At 45.9% G+C, this 7,030-nt stretch overlaps 1 long non-coding RNA gene across 1 annotated transcript; it reads left to right on the forward strand.

Moving 5' to 3' along the window:
- The first annotated feature begins 921 nt into the window (after window positions 1–921).
- Window positions 922–2,657, forward strand: LOC110127031 (uncharacterized). Its single transcript, XR_002310621.2, has 2 exons — window positions 922–1,636; window positions 2,186–2,657. It is a non-coding gene; the product is annotated as an uncharacterized lncRNA (long non-coding RNA).
- Window positions 2,658–7,030: the final 4,373 nt, after the last annotated feature.

The following is a 7,030-nucleotide window of genomic DNA, read 5'->3' on the forward strand; positions in this document are numbered from 1 at the left end:
TGGAGCATCTGGTGTCCCAGGATGTCTCGTCTGGTCAGCATTTGGTTTGTCCTTCTGTCTGTCTCTACGTACAAACAGAGCAGGCACTTGCTTAACTTGCAGAATTTACAGCTACTTCTCTGTAATGTGTTCCTTTGCCATTAAAGGGTTTAGAGTCTGATTTTCCTGACAAGTTTCTTTTCATCAATAGACTGTGTGAAGCAGCAGTAGGAAAACAAGAGAGAAGCATGAGGGAAGAGCAATTATTTCCATCTCCTAGCAAAGGCATCGCATGAAGTGGAATTCATGAAGCCAAATCCTGTCTCCTCCACAAACAGCACACTCACTCCTGAGCTGGTGGTGACAGGTCAAGAAGATTGCAGCCACAAACCTGCCAGATTACAGAGTGTGGGAAGCGCCTACTCATTCTAGGGGTGGACCTTTGTGCTGGTAAATGAAAGAGCTGGAGGAGAACATTCTGGAAACTTCCAAGCTACTTTCAGCACAATAAATCTGGGGGCTAGCATAAGCAATGTCTGGGGGTTCTAGGGTTAGCAGTCCAATCCTTATGCAAATGTTGGTATGTTATCTTATCTAAAAAGATCATTGCATCTAATACAATGTTATTAATTAAACTCATGAAGACCAGGTTTTAAGCTTCCAAACAAAGAAACTTTCTTGAGTGCCTAGAGTCCAAAGAAGGGGCTCCCACATTTATCACACCTAAGAATGATGGAGAGGCTCCCCTGATGGCCTTAGTGGTTAAGAACCCGCCTCCCAACGCAGGAGACCTGAGAGACAGCAGATTTAATCCCTGGATCGGGAGGATCTCCTGGAGGAGGGCATGGCAACCTACTCCAGTATTCTTGCCTGGAGAACCCTGTGGACAGTAGATTGGCAGGCTACCGTTCCCAGGGTCACAGAGAGCCTGGACACGATTGAAGCGACGTTAGCAGGCACATGAGAATGGTGGAAGTACTAATATCTGAACTCCCAGGCCCAGTAAATGCCAATACGGATTCCGGCCGAGGTCCAGGCAAAGAGCCGCGTCACTGAGCTGGGAGAAGTCTCCATCCCTGAGAGTTTCCCCAACGCCGACCACAGCACGGACCCAGGAGGTCTGTCTAAAGAACTGGGCCTTCCAGGAAAACATAAAATTAATCTCCCTTGACATATGGCTTAACCCGCAAGTGCGGGGGAGGCAGTGGGGAACAGACACGCCCCTCTTTCATTCCGCCGTGTGTGACGTCATAGCAGGCCCCCCTTCAGCCCTCATTTGCGCCTGTGACTTTCCCTTGGGGTCAAACCTCAATCCCAGCGCAGTTCCTAGACCCTGTCGGCCTCATCTGCCCTCCCCTCCTCCTGATCTCTAAGCTCCAGCCACGCTGGCCTCCTGTCCACGGACCATCGGAGCATCCGCACACCCTGCTGGCTCCGCCCCCGCCCCGCGCATCCACGCGCCTTCCCGCCCGCCGCCAGCCTAAACCGGGGCCTCGGCTGTCCTCTCCTGCACGCTCTTCTTTTCTCCGGCAGCTTCTCAGGCTCCGAGTCTCGGTTTAGTGGCTGCCCCACTCGCACTGTAAACCTCTCGAGACCAAGGACTGTGTGGATTTCATCCCTGCATTGCCCGGTCTAGAAGCACGCGTGGCAAACGTTGGTACTTATCCCGTTCTTTTTTTAGTGTTCAGTGAGCTCCTGAATGAGTTATAGAGCATGAATAGAAGGAAAAGGAAATGTAGTCACGACAAGACCAGCGCAGAGCAGAGTGAGCCAGGGGGACAGGGGAGGTCTGGGGGACGCTTCCCACGGAGAGGAGGCAGAAAGACGAGTGAAGGAGAAGCTGTCGGCAGGGAGAGAATAGCCTTGGGCAGAGACAGGATCAGGGTGGGGCAAGGTCCATCTTACACACACACACACACCCCCGCATGCACACACACACACACACACACACACACACACACCCCTGAGTGTGGAAACCTGCTGTCCTCTGTCACTCTTTGACTTGATGACTTCTAGTGGCCAACAGGGCTTGGTGGCCCCTTGCCTCAACTAGACTTTGGACAGGCTTCTCTCATCCGGCCCTGCCCTCTCTTCTCTGAGAGCATCTACTCTAGGAAAACTTGGCATTGCCATTGCCCCTTTGAGATATGCATTTTTTTTGAAAAGCTTCTTGCTGGTTTTACCACCTAGGACTGTCTTTCTCTAGGACCTGGGAGCCACGCCTGGGAAGTGGGGTCTTCAAGGAAGAGACTCCCCATCTCTCCGTTTGTCCAAGAGGTAAAACCACATTCTGTCCTGAAGCTGTGAGAAAGTTGACTTTGCCTTTGGGGAAGGCCAGTTAACAAACACAGTGGCTGAGGACCCCACTCCCACCCCCGATCTTAAAATCCGCCTGGCCCGGTGTTTCCGTGGACCTCAGGTTGAGCTCTGGGCCCCGGCCTCTGTTGTAACGGCCAAGAGTAAGTCTTCTTTACGAGCCTCAGTGTGTCTGGTGCAATGTTGCTTTGATGCTATAAAAGGAGCTTGAGACATCCTCCATAATTTCTTAAAACAAAAAGGAGCATTTACATTACAAAATGAACTGTGTTTGGTTTTTATGAAACAAGAAGGAAAGGGAAACCCTTTACATTAAAATAGCATCTGATTTTTTTTTTCTAAATAAATGAAGCCTATTTTTAGATGTGTATATGCTTCTAGAACGGTTCCAGGTTTGTGAAGTGAAGAGAGAATTGTAAGCTGGTTCCTGGGTTTTACTTGGATTCTGCAGGACACAGATTTGCCAGATCCTGTGAGGAAGTGGGTGCATTCTGGATGATTTAAGATTCAGGTCCACACCGATGGTACTTTGGTGGCCCCAATGTAGCATTTCCAACAGGCCACTGAGGTACCAATGAAGACGCATTTAAGGATGAAAACAAAAGTCCATCCACAAAACAAATAAACTAGAACCAGCACTTAAACTGGGTTCATCAGTTATAATCAGAGGAATTTGCACTAAATCCAAAGTGAATCAAAACGGACAAAGAAAAGAATAAAATCAGTGGCAAACACAGTCTTTCCCACCAGTGATGCGAGCTCTGCCTATGGGGAGGAAAGAGGGGCTGTGACCCCCTAAACCCCCCCCCACACCCCCGATGACCAGCCCAGAGTCCACGCCAGCCCTGCACAGGAGGCCAGGCAGCCCCACTCCTGCCTGCAAGCCCAGCTTCTTACGTAAGGCTTTGCCACCATGCCCAGCCTTGCCTCTAATTAGCTGGTAATAAGAGTTAATGAATGCCATTAATTATTTAAATTTTTTTATAGTTTCTAACTAATGTAACAATGTGTGAAACTAAGAACTATAAACATTGGAAACCAGGTAGCAAAAAGGTGTTTGGTGGTGGTGGTTTAGTCTCTCAGTCATGTCTGAGTCTTTGCAGCCCTATGGACTGTAGCCCACCAAGCTTCTCTGTCCATAGGATTTTCCAGGCAAGAATACTGGAGTGTGTTGCCCTTCCCTTCTCCAGGGAAATCTTCCCAGCCCAAGGATCAAACTCAGATTCTTTACTGACTGAGCCCCCAGGGAAGCCCAGCAGAAACACCTTTATACATATAGAAATTGATAATATGTGATAACAAGGATGAGGAGAAAGAGAATAAGGAGAAGAAAAAAAATATTTGAGAGCTTACAATCTATAAAATATACTGTGCCAACCATTTTATGTAGTCATTAATCCTCCCAACAATCCTATCGAATTTATTAAGAATAAACCCTTAGAATATCAGCAATCAACAATTAGAACATGTAACAGTAAAATAATTTATAATAGCAACTTACAAAATAAAATACCTCTGGACAAGCGTAACAAAAAAATAAATTAGGAATTAGGAAATTTCACTTAAAAAATATAAAACTTTCCTGAGGGATTAAAGAATATTTAAATAAAAAGAGACCCACATTGCAACACTTAATGAGAAGGCAGCATACTGGAAGGATAAATATTCTTCTAAAAATTAATTTCGACATTAACTTTAATACCAATCAAAATCTTAATGTAAGTTTTGGAGAATATCACAGAATGATTATCAAGACAGTATGAAAAAGCACACCTGTCAAGAAGAGCAAAGACAATTTTAAAAATCAGAATCAGGAGTGTTCTAAATATTATACATGTTAAATGTTAGATAATGCTATTTTTCACATTACAATTATTAAGTACAAAGCCGCAGATTGATAAATATAAAAGCAGTAACTCAGAAAGATAATTAATGTAAATATATTGATTTCTTAAAAATTGACAGATACTTACTGTGCATAGCTCTGTACCCAACACTGTGCTGGCCCCGGGGGTACATCAGAACACAAAGGACATACGGTTCCTGGCCTCATGAATTGCTCGGTCTAGCAGTGAAGATAGACAGACAACAAGAAAATAATAGCATGTAATTTTACATTTTCAGTGCATGAGGTAGATAAAAGAACAGGTGAGAGAAAGCCAAAGTAAAGAGCTGGAGAAAGCATTTCCAGGTTCAGTGAGGAAGCAGGGGCTGCAGTATGGAGACAGGGCTGCGTGTGGGGGAAGCAGCCAGGCATCGCTGGGGGAGGCGGCAGCGAGCTGCCCTCGGCGAGGGAGAGAGAGCCCGCCTGAGATGCATCTACTCCCGGCGCAGAAACAGAGACACGGACATAGAGGACAAGCGTGTAGACACCAGTGGGAAAGGGGATGAAACTGGGAGGTTGGGATTGACGCACATGCACTGCTCCGTGTAAAACAGGCATCTAAGGAGAACCTAGCACACAGCACGGGAAAAAGGAAGAAGGAAAGATGTGTCTGTGGGATATATTACGTTAGCCCGAAAAGTGCATTCCTGTGTACATTAGGTGCAGACAAATACTGTTTGATGACACTTATTCAAGGTACCTAGAACAGTCAAGAAGATACACTGGTAGGTGCCAGGGCCCTGGGGTTGTAAGGTGGGGAAGAGTCCAGGGACTCAGTGTTTATCGGGGACAGAGTTTCAGTTCAGGTAAGTGAAAAATTCCCAAGAAGGATGATGCTGAGAGTTTTACAACAATGTGACTGTTTTGCCACTGAACTGTACCGTGAAATATGGCTAAAATGAAAGAAAGAAAGTGAAGTCGTTCAGTCGTGTCCAACTCTCTGTGACCCCATGGACCGTATCCTGCAGCCTCCTCTGTCCATCGGATTCTCCAAGCCAGAATACTGGAGTGGGTTGCCATTTCCTTCTCCAGAGGATCTACCCGACCCAAGGATCGAACCCAGGTCTCCCACACTGCAGGCAGAATCTTTACCGTCTGAGCCACCAGGCAATCCCATGGTTAATATAGTAATGTTTTATACTGTGTGACTTTTACCACAATAGAAACAAATTTTTACAAAGAGCAAAAGAAGCAGACAGACTTAGAGAATGAACTTACGGTTGCCTGTACACAGTGCTGTGTGTAAAATGGATAATCGACAAGGATGACTGTATAACGAAAGAAAGCCCTGCCTTGAGGACACACTGCAGACTCACTGGCTTAAAACAGCACATATAATCCTGCAGTTCTGTTAAAAGTCTAAGTCGGGTCTCACTGGGCTAATATTGCCGTGTCAATAGGGCTGCCTTCCCTCCTGGAGGCAAAGGGAAGCACCTTTTCCCATCTCTCAGAGGCCACCTGCACTCCTTGGCTTGTGGCCCCCCAGCACATGCAGAAACAGCAGTGGAGGGGTGAGCCTGGTCTCACATCACTCTGAGTCCTCTGCCCCTCTTCCAAAACTGATAAGCAATTTTACTTCCACCGGCGGCTTTAATTCCCTTTTGCCATGTAAAGTAACGCATCCACAGATTCCAGGGATGTCTTTGGGGATGTTATTTTGCCAACTACAGCCCTAAATGTCATTATATCTTTGAGGGGGATTCTGTATCATTTTTTTTCCTCTTCTTCTCCTAGGCGGTTGAAGTGCTGTGCTGTTTTCTTTTCCTTTTAATTATTATTATACATGTCCTGCATTATAGAGAAAAGTAAATTAGTAGATAAAGGCAACAATCTGTTTGCAAGGAAGAAAGAGGAATGGGCTTTGGGGAGGTAAACAGATGTCACTACATGCTCTCCTTACAAAAATCTGTTTAGGATCCTCTCTTTTGGTAATGATTAGCTTGTTTTGTTTTTTGTTTTTTTTAAACAGGACATCACACACACACACACACACACACACACACACACACACATGCCCAGCCTACTTCCTCTTTTGAAGTGGCTTCAGTCTCAGACATTTATTTCGAAGGAAGAAAAATGAATAAATGAAATCGCTGGCAGAAGGAATGCCACATCCCTCCAAGTGTTTTAACACAACTGGCAACAGTTGGGAGCTGGACTGCAGCCAGGAACTAGAGGTAAATAAGAAAGCTACTTGATTGCTACTCACTGACGCCTCTGAACATCTGCACCAGCAACTTCAGAGCCGCCTCAGACAGAACTTCCACTCCCTGGAGCCCCGGCTAAGACACAGCCAACACATGAGCCAAAAAAGGAACGGCATTTGCCCCACATGCCAGCTTGGGCATGGCTTATGGTGCCACATGAGAAGTCAGTAACGCCTACCCAAGATGAATCAGTTCCACGGTGCATGGGGAAAGGTGGCCCAGGAAGAAACTTTGATCCCAACACTAGCTTCAGTTTTCTCGAATTTCTATACAAAGACCCTCTCTGAGTTCTCCAACTCCTAGACTCAGTTCTTGGAATGAAGACATAGGATTCGATTTAGATTCTTTCCAGTTTCAAATCTATCATAATAACCAAGGAACTGATCCATTTAGGGTGTCAGTTCTCCCTCTTGGTGCATTTTGGTTAGTCTGTTTAATTCTCCCTTCGTGGCCATCTGAACCAGAGAGAGGTCTCAGAAGCAGTGAGCACTTCTTATCAGCTATGGAGTCCCAGCTGTGTGCCTGCCTCTTGTATGCAATATATTTAATTCTCCCAGTAGCTCCTCAAATTAAGCCAAAACCAGGTCAATGATGTTAGAGATGGAGCAGAAGACGAGTTTTTCAGAAGTATTTAGACTTCCCG

Source organism: Odocoileus virginianus, chromosome 22, assembly GCF_023699985.2.
Source record: "Odocoileus virginianus isolate 20LAN1187 ecotype Illinois chromosome 22, Ovbor_1.2, whole genome shotgun sequence".
Taxonomy (NCBI): Eukaryota; Metazoa; Chordata; class Mammalia; order Artiodactyla; family Cervidae; genus Odocoileus; species Odocoileus virginianus.